An 11,826-nucleotide genomic window follows, 5' to 3' on the forward strand; every position below is an offset into this window, starting at 1 on the left:
AATCCCTGTGATGGGGTGAGCTCCCATTGTTCAGTCTCTGATCCTGCCAACCTAGCAGTTTGAAAGCACATCAAAGTGCAAGTAGATAAATAGGTGTTTCCGTCCGCTGCTCTGGTTATCCAGAAGCAGCTTAGTTATGCTGGCCACATGACCTGGAAGTTGTACACCAGCTCCCTCGACCAGTAAAGCAAGATGAGTGCCGCAACCCCAGAGTCAGGGGTCCCTTTACCTTTTACCAGCTGAACAGGAGCTACTCACAGAAAAGTAGCTTCCGTGTTCCTTTGTTACCCATTCAACAATTTGCTTTAGAATACACAATATTTTCAGCTCTCCTGTTTAATTTTCATCCCCTTTGAACAAATATTCAATACTTGCAAGCAGATATTGCTGTCAAGTTTGTTGTACCATTGTATCTATAAGCTGCAAAAAGGTATTGTACTTTCTTCAATGTTCAGTCATGCAGAATGGGAAGAATCCAGGCATTTTTTAAAAGTGGAGAAAGAGTGAAATAAAGAAAAATCCATGAAGAGAAAACATTCCTTATAAAGTGTGTGCAGTAAATCTTATATCCATTCAGCATTCTCTCTCTCTCTTTCTAACCAGTCACTTGATTATTTCCTTAGTGCGCCAACTGATATTTTTTTCATGGAAAATATGCACTATTCAAGGCTAGAAGATCCCTTCCAGTCTTTCCATCTTTTACAGATTATTAACTTGGCTGTTGTTCATGGCTGCAAAATTCTGTTGGCCATGCTGCTCAATTGGCCATGCCAATCGAAGACCAAATATGCATAACTCAAGGGTAGGTCTTAGATTCAAATCTATTTCAATGCTTAAAGAAAAAGGGAAAAAATAATTTCCTGGATTATTTAAATAGCATTCCCCAAACCCACGAAAAAGCATGCCAGTACCCTCTTACGGAGATTGCCAAAATGTTCAAGTTGTTGCATTTAACTGCTACCAGAGGAGTTAGATAATTTCCCATGTAGTATTTCAACGTTAACTTGCTTTGAATTTTCGCTTTCTGCATAACTCAGACTCTATCTTTGCCCATTCATGAATCATTTCCTTCTGAAATGTTCTTGCTCCATTTCAAATGAGCCAGGGACAATATTTTCTTATCTACATTCAAATATTTGCATACACATACATTAGGCCAAAATATGCCTGAAACGTTCCCCTTGCACTCATTTCTCATTCAGACTTTGGAAGAGAGTGTTCTACTTCCACAGTCTGGAAGGGCAGTGTGCCCTGTATATATATGTGTATTTTAAGAACATAGGAACACACAAAGAGCCCTTCTGGATTAGAAGAGATTCCTGAGTGTTTCCCGCGATGGTCAAAGAGATTTCGATGGGAAACCTCCAGGCAGAACATGAGGACAATAGGCCTTTCATGCTGTTGCTCTCCAAGAATTCATATTCAGTCCCGATAGTTGAGGTAACCAAGAGCTATTGTGATTAGTAATCATTGGTAGCCTCAGCCTCTAAGTATCATTTGTGAGATGAAAGTTTAGCTGTGTGTTATCTGAGAGTTTTATTGCTTAGGTGTCATTGGTTTTAGAGGGATTTCTGTGAAAGCAAGTTTTCACAGTCAATTTTTTGTGAGTGGGAGGGATGAAACAATTAAAAGCATAGTAGATGGAACCAGGAAATCACAAATGTACATTTATTTTTGGGCAAAACACCCAACTATCCTACTGCACCTCAGACTTATGCGTGCTTTCAACATTCTGAGCATCTGCTGAAAGCCTGAAGTCTTTCCCCCCCCCATACATAGACCATTGCAGCAACTCTTCTGAAATCCTATTTCAACACATATGCTTACTCATTGTTAGTTCCTTCTGAGAAGTTTAGGTATGCACTTTAGTTAAAAACAAAAATGCAAAGGTTAAAATGTAAAAAAGTAAATAAATGAAATCTACAGAAATCTTTACTTGTAAAACAATTGTGACTATTACAACACAATTTAATATCATCAGATAAAAAATGCAATCTTATATTCAATTTACACCAGCTCTCTAGTGTAATTGGTCTAATTCACTCAAGTAGAACTTGCAGTGCCCAAGTTCTATTGGAAGTTGCTTCCTGTGTACAATTTAGTAACTAAAAACACCACAGGAGATATCAAAAGTTTGAGGACTAACCCTGCTCCATAAATCTCCTGGCAGATAATTTATATGCCATACGTTTCCAGATCATGACTTTTACATCTAAACAGATAAGCAGCGGTAAACTATGCCAGAGAACGCTTTGAAATAATGAAAATTTTAAAAACCCAGAACTACTGAAATATCCTCACAAATGAAAGGACTTTCTGTGCCACTCTGTATATAAAATGCATGAAAGACAGCAATGTTATGGATGCAATCAATCTTACTTTATAGCAATTGCTAGCAATGCATAATGCCATTCCTACTGTACTGGCAGGTAATCTACTGTCGCTTTAAATAAATCTAAATATTAGGTCTAGGAAGGATCAACCTGCGGAAAAAAATGCTGAAATATAACTGCTAAAGTTAATACTTACTTAATTCTTGGTTTTCTACAAGACTTAAAATGAAAAGGCTTTCCAACTATTATAAGATGTACAGACTTAATCTACATTTCAATAAGATATTTAAAGGCAGTGCGAGAACTGTCAAGGACCCTTTCTTAAGCCTGAGAGAGACCTACAAAGGAATGCTGACAGTTTCGTTTTCTCTGACATGGAAGTATTATTTCATCAAGAAAATGTTATTATATTCTTATTCATTTTGGCGCTTCCCACTTCAGGCTCTTCACCAACCCCGTCTGTGTTCGCTGGTATCAGTGCTACGGCGTCACCTGGGTTGTCACGAATCCTCTATGAGAGAGGTAGATTAAATGATCTGAATAAACTCATATTCTTCCATTTCATTTTTTTCTTCATCCTTTCCAGACAAAACACAGGAAGAAAATCCTCAGCTTCAGGTGGGCCTTCCCTTCCTTATCTGACGTGTTCCATATGCAAACCTTGATGCTAAAGCTGTGTCATTTTTTTATTTTTCCTGCATGCAAAGTGGCTGTGGAAAATATTTTTGAGGCCAGAAGTAAGTACTCTTCTATATGCACTGAGGGACCATAATGAAGTAAAATCCTCCTCCTCCTCCTCCTCCTCCTCCACCTCCTTCTTCTTCTTAATATCCTGCCCATCTGGCTGGGTTTCCCCAGCCACTCTGGGCAGCTCCCAACAGAATATTAAAAACACAATAAAACATCAAACATTAAAATATTCCCTAAACAGGGCTGACTTCAGATGTCTTCTAAAGGTCAGAAAGTTGTTTATCTCTTTGACATCTAATGGGAGGGCGTTCCACATGGCGGGTGCCACTACCAAGAACACTCTGCCTGGTTCCCCGTACCTTTGCTTCTCGCAGTGAGGGAACCACCAGAAGGCCCTCGGCGCTGGACCTCAGTGTCCGGGTAGAACAATGGGGGTGGAGATGCTCCTTCAGGTATACTGGGCCAAGGCCATTTAGGGCTTTAAAGGTCAGCACCAACACTTTGAATTGTGCTTGGAAACATACTGGAAGCCAACGTAGGCCTTTCAGGACTGGTATTATGTGGTGAAATGTAAGATAGAAGAACACAATCCTGGAGCTGGGTTTAGAAATTGTTTCTTTAAGAACAAGACGAAACCTTGAATTAGACTTGGGCTGAAGAGCCATTCAAACAGAGGGCTATTCTCTGACAGGCTTCCATAGCCACCCTGCATGCAACCAAGATGTTACTTGGGCACTTTTGCTTTGTGGATATGTAACATGAGCTAGTACAGTATTTTATTTTTAATTTTTAATTTTTGCCTTAAAGTCCGCAGGACATGAGTACAAATACATTTCTATCAGCCACTCTAAAATGCAGTGCAATGGAAAGGTGGAAAGTCATGCCTAATGATGAAGTAAATTTTCTGTTCTGAGTACAATAGGTCTGATGGAAACAGGACGGTGTAATTCACAAGGACATTCTGCTAGTGGATGCTATTGTCATTGCCCCACAATGTAAAATAACTGGTGATGAGCCAAAGGTGGGATTGGTTTTTAAAACTAATTTCCATGTCTCTTGCAACAGGACTATTCTTTTTTCAGAATTTTTTTGGGGTTAAAATCTTCACACAAGCTTCATGAAAGGAAGCAAGAGTGTACCATATTATTGACAATGTCAAAGTAGCTGCGCTGATATTTCTTGTCCTCCTGCTGAGGTCAGGATTGTTCCCTAAAAATGTTTTTGGCCATTTACCTCTCCCCACTTCTGTTTGTACTAAACTATTTTTGATGGGTCATTTATTGACCTTTTATTTTAAATGCTCCTGTTAAAGGTTTCCCATATGGTAAATGTGCCCTTTTCTTCAAGTTGCAAAAGAAATGAATACATCAGGCACCTTTTCAAATTAGCTCTCTTCCATTAAACTCCATCCCCCCTTTTAAAAAAAAGAAGTCCTTTTACTTTTACTCTTGTGTGTTAAATTTATGTGGCTAGTCCATAAACAGTTTCTAATTAGACACATGTGCATTCAAATGTGGACTTGTGTGTTATAAACCGACACTGAAGTGTATAAGAAACTGTCAGTCAGATCAAAAGTCAATCCAAAATCATCCCATTTGCAGAGCTGAGATGCTGTCACAGTTAGTTAGCCCTAAATGTTTAAAACATCAACCAAAACTTTTATTCTAATTGAGCATGAGTTGAAAGGCTGAACACTTTGATGTCTTTGCTTTTATCATTTGTATATAGCTTAGAACTGCAGACTTTACCCCCCTGGAAATAGTAGACATTGCTTCTTACTGGAAAATATACAGGTAGGTCAATCTGTATTTGTGAGGCTAGTTTATAGTTCTCAGCCATGTATATAATTACTTACAACACACAAGGGCTTGCAAAAAGAAAGGAAACCCATTTTTCTCTTTGTTATTTAACATTGTTTTCTTCCTATTAATGGACCGCATGAAACAGAAATACATCTTCTCAGAATATTGTCTAGAATTGATTCCTGACTTTAGTATAGCCAAATCTCCATGAGGTCCCCCCAATAAAAAATGAAACTCAGATGTATTTTATTATTCAGTTGTTTAACTATGAAAACTTTCTAAAACTTACAGAAAATGTATTTCTGTGTTAAAACAACAACCCTAAGTACATGAATATTAGTTGCATTTTAGGACATGCATTGAGAGTGATTAAAAGGGGGGTGGGATGCAAAAAATGGTGCCTATAGAAAAAGGGTAGGTTATTGTAATGGTTCTAGGGGTTGCTCGTGCATAAATCGATGCCACACCTGGCTGGGTTACCTGGGTGAACCCTTTCTGTCCGGACAGCCATGCACCTGTGGCTGTCTCAATCGCTGGCAGAATCCGTCAGTGGGCGTTTCTTGAACTTCTTCCAGCAAAGAAGTTCTTTGACGCCTAGTCGCTGCCTACTCTCCCTGCGTGGAAGCCTTCTGCGCAGGGAGGGTGTGGGCAGCGGAGGACCCGTGCTCTCCCCGCTGGTCTCCGGCGAGGAGTCATGGAGTCACCTCGCCGATTCCCCCATCTGCCCCCCTTCTCCACTGGTGCTACGATGAATTCCTTCCCCAGAAGATGGGCTGCTTCTCTCCCTCCCGGGACGCTCTCCGGAACCCCTCTGGAGCCCTACCTCTCCCTCTGGCTCCGATGGCAGTTCCCTGACAGTTATAAATGGATAAATCTTTATCTTTATCTGCCCACTTCTTCCTGCTCCTTGGCTGATGAGTGGGAGGGTATGTATTGGCCTATTTAAGATTAGGCATTGGTCTAGAAACAGCCTGGGGAGTAGAGATTGTATACTTCTGAACAAGAAATAGAGGTGGGGAGAAATGCAGTTTTCTTACAGAGACTTTGCATACTGCCTAGAAAATGTGCGCATTGCCCAGAAATTGTAGAAGATGAAGCCCAGATATACATATTCCCCCAAGCCTGTGGGGGTTACGCATAATGGCCAGAGAATGTACAGAATTCAACCAAGATATGCACATTCCCCAAGGCTTGTTATGGTTATGCATATTGACTGGGTAATGTCCCCAATTCCCTCTTCAAGGATCATGTGTTAATTCTCCATGAGACCTGGTAAATGTGCACAACAGCTGATTATTATGCACATTAACTGCTCAACTTACATTCCTCTTAACATATATATGTACAGGAACCTTACAATTTAATTTGAATTTCACTTTATATTAAATTTTGGTAGCAAGTTTAGCTCTTTCTTTCTTTCTTTCTTTCTTTCTTTCTTTCTTTCTTTCACATTCTACCATCCTAGCCTGCACTATCCAATATGTTTTCAAACTCCTTGGTACCACAGCTTGAAAATAGCACTTGTCTTGGGCACATATCCCATCTGAGAAACTGTAGGCCCAAGTCTATGGACCGGTTTGTAAACAAGTGCCCTCTTTTCAATACCTCCGAGAGACCTTTGTGACCCAGATGGGATGAACTATTGCCAGGTGTGTGTGTGTGTGGCTGCTGCAATTTGCATGGTTGCAAATTGCATGGTTGCATGATTGCAACAGCTCAGAAAGGATCTGAAAGTGGTCAAGACTGCAGTGGTCAAGTGTCCAGTCGCTACATGGACTTGCTGGTTCATGCTGTCAGTGTATTCACGTCATCATATCCAGATGGCAAGCCTCCCCTCTCTTTTTCCTAGATACAGTGAGGATTGCCAGCCATATGAACTTGCCTGAAACAGTACTGAATTCATAACATAAACTCAGAGCTAACCCCCATGACAAAAGAATAAGCCTGTATTTCCTCCTGTCTCACCCTTAGCTGGAAGGTGCTGAGACAAAAAGCCTTTTCATATCTACATAATCAATTGTCTTCCCTTGCCGGAAAATACGTCTTCAAGATTGCTGTCTGGGCAGGGGCATAAGAAGACAGCTTGACACTCTGTGCATGCCACTGAAGATACTAGCTCTGAATCTGAGCACCGGTTGAACTGAGAAAATCCACAGAGCCTGTAGGTATCCGGCCGTGATTTTAGCTATTATTTTTCTCTTTTATGGTGTTACATTTTAAACTGCGTTTGAGATCTTTGTTGTAGACTAGTACCCTGTGGCACTGGCCTGGCGTTGAGAGACATCAGTGAGATACAGCACATAAAAGGGTACCCTATAAGTGTGACGAATGGCAATTACAAGGCTGGGTTGGAGCTAACTTGTGAATGATCGGGTGAATTGGGGGAAAAAGGCCGGTGCGCTCCGCCTGTTAGGAGCAGTATAAGAATGTGGGCCGTGCCAGGTTGTGTGCCACAGGCGGGCACCTTGCTGAGAACACAGGGAAAGCATACGACCCCTTATTAACATGCCCAGCATCTCAACTAGCTCTTTATCAAACAAATCAGGAGCATCAGAAATCGGCCATGCCGTTAATAAGAATGCAGCTGATGTGCAGAGGAGCAGAGTGTAGCTTTTGAATTGTGTAACGGGGTGGGGTGGGGTGGAGAATGCGAAAGCTGTGTCTTGGTGTCCCAAAAATACAACTGCTGCAATTAAAATATAAAGGGTTGCAAAGCACTGCCTTAAAGGCAAAGAAACTAAGTAGGCATTGTTGTTTGCCTTGAAGGAGGAGAATAGTAAGGGGCTGCAAATCCCTCTTTATCTGGGACAAACACAGGACTGGCACACTTACTTTTACTAGGGTTAATTGCTGAGCCTGTTTTGCTGCTGATACTTTACCAATACAGTGGTACCTCGGGTTAAGTACTTAATTCGTTCCGGAGGTCTGTTCTTAACCTGAAACTGTTCTTAACCTGAAGCACCACTTTAGCTAATAGGGCCTCCTGCTGCCACCACACTGCCAGAGCACGATTTCTGTTCTCATCCTGAAGCAGAGTTCTTAACCTGAAGCACTATTTCTGGGTAAGTGGAGTCTGTAACCTGAAGCGTATGTAACCCGAGGTACCACTGTATTTATATTTTATTTGAGGAATTTATATACTGCTTAATCATTAGCCTTTCTAAGTGGTGCATGTTATTGAGAGAACAGCTACTGTTTATATGCTATTGCTACCATTAGCACATCTGTAGCACCAATATAGCTACAGCAGTGACTAAGGGACTGAGTTGTAATCCAGGAAAATCCCTGTTCATTGCTTGTCTATGCAGGGAACTTGCTAGAGGTCTTAGGGAAGCCAGTGACTCAAAGCATCAGTTCCCCGTGAGCGATGTGGACTTTCTTACAAGGCTGTTGTATGAATTACTCAGGAAACGTATCTGAAGTATATGCAGCTTGAACATGCAGCTTGAGACCAGTATTCCTAAAAAGTTTGCCTACTCCCTACATACCCAACTGGTGACTGATGATGATGTTGATGGATTCAGGTGCTCAAGTCATTCTTAAAACGACAACAAAGCTGAGAGCTTCAGTGATGGTCCTAGTCCTGACCCAGAAATGCCCCTGGTGCCACTAGAAGTCGTGGGTCTGGCAAAGATGCCATTCATGTAGACTTTGGCTTGTCTTTGTCATCTGTCATGTAGATCTTTGCATTTTACCCTATTAAGAGAAAGTGAAGTGTTTTCAGACTTTTGCCACAGTTCAACATATGTAATTAAATAATGGAGTTACAAGTTTTTTAAAAAATGTATACATGTAATTAGTCTCCTTTTGAAAATTCTTCATAATTGCTGATGATGTTTCTCCCGTCTAGAAGTGGTATGCTATTGGGGGACAGCAGCAAGGGAGAGGATGTTAGGAAACCTTATCAGGTCAAATGTGTGGTAGTGCTTTTATTGTCACGGTTTCTGCAATAACAGTGGCAATCCTTAACTAAAAGAACATAATGATAAATTTTGAGGCCCCTGAATATTCAGAATAGCATAAGAAGGCACAAAGGCCACACATTAACTCATATGTAGATCCACTGTGCATTGCTTTAAACTTATGCATGAGAAAATAGTACAAAAGATACATTTTTGTTTTCTTGGGGGGGGGGAGTTTCTTTTGTGGGGAGGGGACATGAATTCTGTGAAAGTAACAATAGAGCAAATGGGACTCCCCTCTGGCAGCTGTTCCGAATTTTTTTTTTTTCTTATCTTGCCTATGGATATGAACAGGACAACCCCTAAAATTACTGTCTCGTAACTGTGTAGTGAATGTGAGCCATAAGTCACTTAAGCCTTAACACCCATAATTAATTATATCAATATGAATTTAATATATTGGGCTATTTCAGTTGTCATCCATGGAATGGATACCCTAAGTTAAATTCATGGTACAGCATCTGCTTTGCATGCAAAAGATTCCAGGTTCAATCCCTGGCATCTCCAGGTAGACCTGAGAGTAACACTCATCTGAGAATCCTGGAGAGTCAATGCCAGTTCTCTTTGGTCCTTCTGAGCTAGATGGACACATTGCCTGAGATCGAATAGGGCAACTCCCTATGTTTCTGTGTTAACTATCATCTCTGGAAAGACTAGGCTTAGAATGGTTTCAAGAATAAAGCAACCTTTAAAAATACTAGTGAAGATTTAGAAGTCTCCCACCCAGAGCTTCAGAGTGGCCAACAACAGCTGCTAGTTATGAGAGAGGTCGGTACAACTCAACCCTGCTCTCTTTCATAAGCTGCAGGAGTTTAACGGGCGGCAGTTCACACCCACTTGACCCATTTGGCCTGCAACAACTTGAGGCAGGAGATAAATGTCACAGCCAGCCCCACAAGGCCTCATGGGCCTTGTAAAGCTTTGGTTTCACTCTAGATTGACAGGTATGAGTGCTAACATGCAAACATTAAACAGGCTGATGTATGCATGCCCATCTTTTGCACCTTAAAATGAACAGGAAAAATAAAACAATTTTTACCTTTGAAGCATGAACTATGCGTACAACTTCCATTCAGAAAAGCGGTTACAGATGTCCAAACAGTCTATCAGTACCTAAATTAATAACCTGGCTTTATAGGCTTTTTCTAGATCATTTAGAAGAAGTTCCTGATTGGATGATCTGTTTAATAGTGGAAAACACAACCTTGGAAGGTGGTGGACTTTCCTTCATTATATATTTTGAAGGAGAGGCTGCATGGCCACCTCTCAGGAATGCTGTAGATGTGGATCTCCTACACTAATAGTTGGTTGGCCCAGATTGCCTTTGAGGTGCCTTCCAGCTCTTATGATCTTATAACCTAGTTCATGCACACGTTCCCCCCCCCCTACACAATTCAAATACCTTTTGAACATAACTGAGTAAATCTCCTGTGTATTATGTCAAGAATAATATTATATGTTTTTAAAGCAATTTTCAAGGCTTTGTACAAAACTGGAAGAACATAAAAGAATTTGTAAGACAAAATTAAGCATTCTTTAGAAATCCCACAATGTAAATTCAGGTGAACAAAAATAAATGTAAAGTAGCATTTGAACTAGTGTTCCAACCAGCTAAGTAACGAAAGGGCTTCCATGTGTGCATTGATGAGGGGTGTGATTGCCCCATTGCAACTCACCATGTTTGGCTTAAGGTTTGTATGGAGTCCTCTATGTATACAACTGCATATAGACTCTGTCAGTGTGACTGAGGAATCTACAAAAGGCAGGCTCTCCAATCACTCATTTAGAGTCTATTGAAGCCTTCCTAACCCAGTGCCCTCTAGATGTTGTTGAACTACAACTCCCATCAGCCCCAGCCAACATGGCTCGTCAGGGATGACTGGAGTTGTATTGCAGTAACAACTGGAGACACGAGACTGGGGACGGAAGGTCTACTGGCAAACACTTGCAGGGCTCCATGCTGACCTTCAACATTTGACTGATGCTTGAAGATAGAGCCTCCTGCTATTGCCACACTTCTTTCAAACTTACACATGTTCAATGAATGCCTGATTTTGAAACAGAAAAAAAGCTAGAGGCTCAGAAATCTGCATATAAAGTTAAAGTTATAGAGTCCATGACTTTACTTAGCTGATTTCTGGAAGCAATCCTCTCTGCCTTCAGTTGGCAAAAGAAGTCACACTCAGTATTGATCCATGGAAATCGGGCAAAGATCTGCAAAGTATGATTTTTTTAAAAAAAATCACTTATGAAGGACAGAGCTCTTTATATAGAGCTGCTTTAAAAATAGTTCTAACAAGGAGTTTTTGACTTAAGCATGAACAAAGGTGGCAGAGAAGTGAAATAGTTGGGCTTCTTGGTCTAGTAGTTATTGGGGAGAAAAGAAGCAAAGAGTGATGCAGGAAAGAGGAAAGAAATAGGTGACATTTGAGGGTGCCTAGGTTCAAGCAGAATAGACTTCCAATTGAGCAACAAGATCTCCCGTTCCTACCCTCCCCCCCTGAAGCCCCCCTACTGGGGGGGTGCAGGAGAGGAAAAAGGGATCCCATTGTCGGCACAGGTGCATAATGGTTGTAGCAGGTGAAGGGAGGGCCACAAGAATGACACAGGAGACTGGTATTGGGTTGAATTAGGCCACAACTTTATTGATTACAGGAAAGTGTAGGTTTGGCTAAGGCATTAGGCATGTATCTCACACCAGGCAGCCCACCTGCTACCCGATAGAAACCTGGTGGGGTCAACCCTGTGCTGGGGAGTCACCCCCAACATACATTTGATGCCACGACCCCACACAGGCTGCCATTGGAAGAAGTGTATTGGCCCTTTGGTCCACCAGTGGACTCCCGGACAGAGTCACCCCTCCTGGACCCCTCTAACGGGGTACTCCTGTGACTAAGGATGCAGTCCAATGCCTAATCTGCCAAAGTTGTGATGGTTGCTATGAGGTAGCCAAAAAACCTACAAGCCAGCCAATTTGCTTGCAGGAGAAAATTCCTCCCTGGTCCTGAAAATACGATGATGAATTAACCATAGCAAGGT

General features: G+C 41.4%; 1 long non-coding RNA gene across 1 annotated transcript in view; it reads right to left on the minus strand.

Moving 5' to 3' along the window:
• Positions 1–10,503, minus strand: part of LOC310833838 — a 28,887-nt gene extending 18,384 nt beyond the window's left edge. The window contains exons 1-2 of the long non-coding RNA XR_014558958.1: positions 10,464–10,503; positions 8,314–8,521 (exon numbers count right to left, since the gene is read on the minus strand). This is a non-coding gene — a long non-coding RNA (uncharacterized lncRNA). The remainder of the gene's footprint in view (positions 1–8,313; positions 8,522–10,463) is intronic.
• Positions 10,504–11,826: the final 1,323 nt, after the last annotated feature.

This window comes from Podarcis gaigeae (genome assembly GCF_964106915.1).
Source record: "Podarcis gaigeae genome assembly, chromosome: 1".
Taxonomy (NCBI): Eukaryota; Metazoa; Chordata; class Lepidosauria; order Squamata; family Lacertidae; genus Podarcis; species Podarcis gaigeae.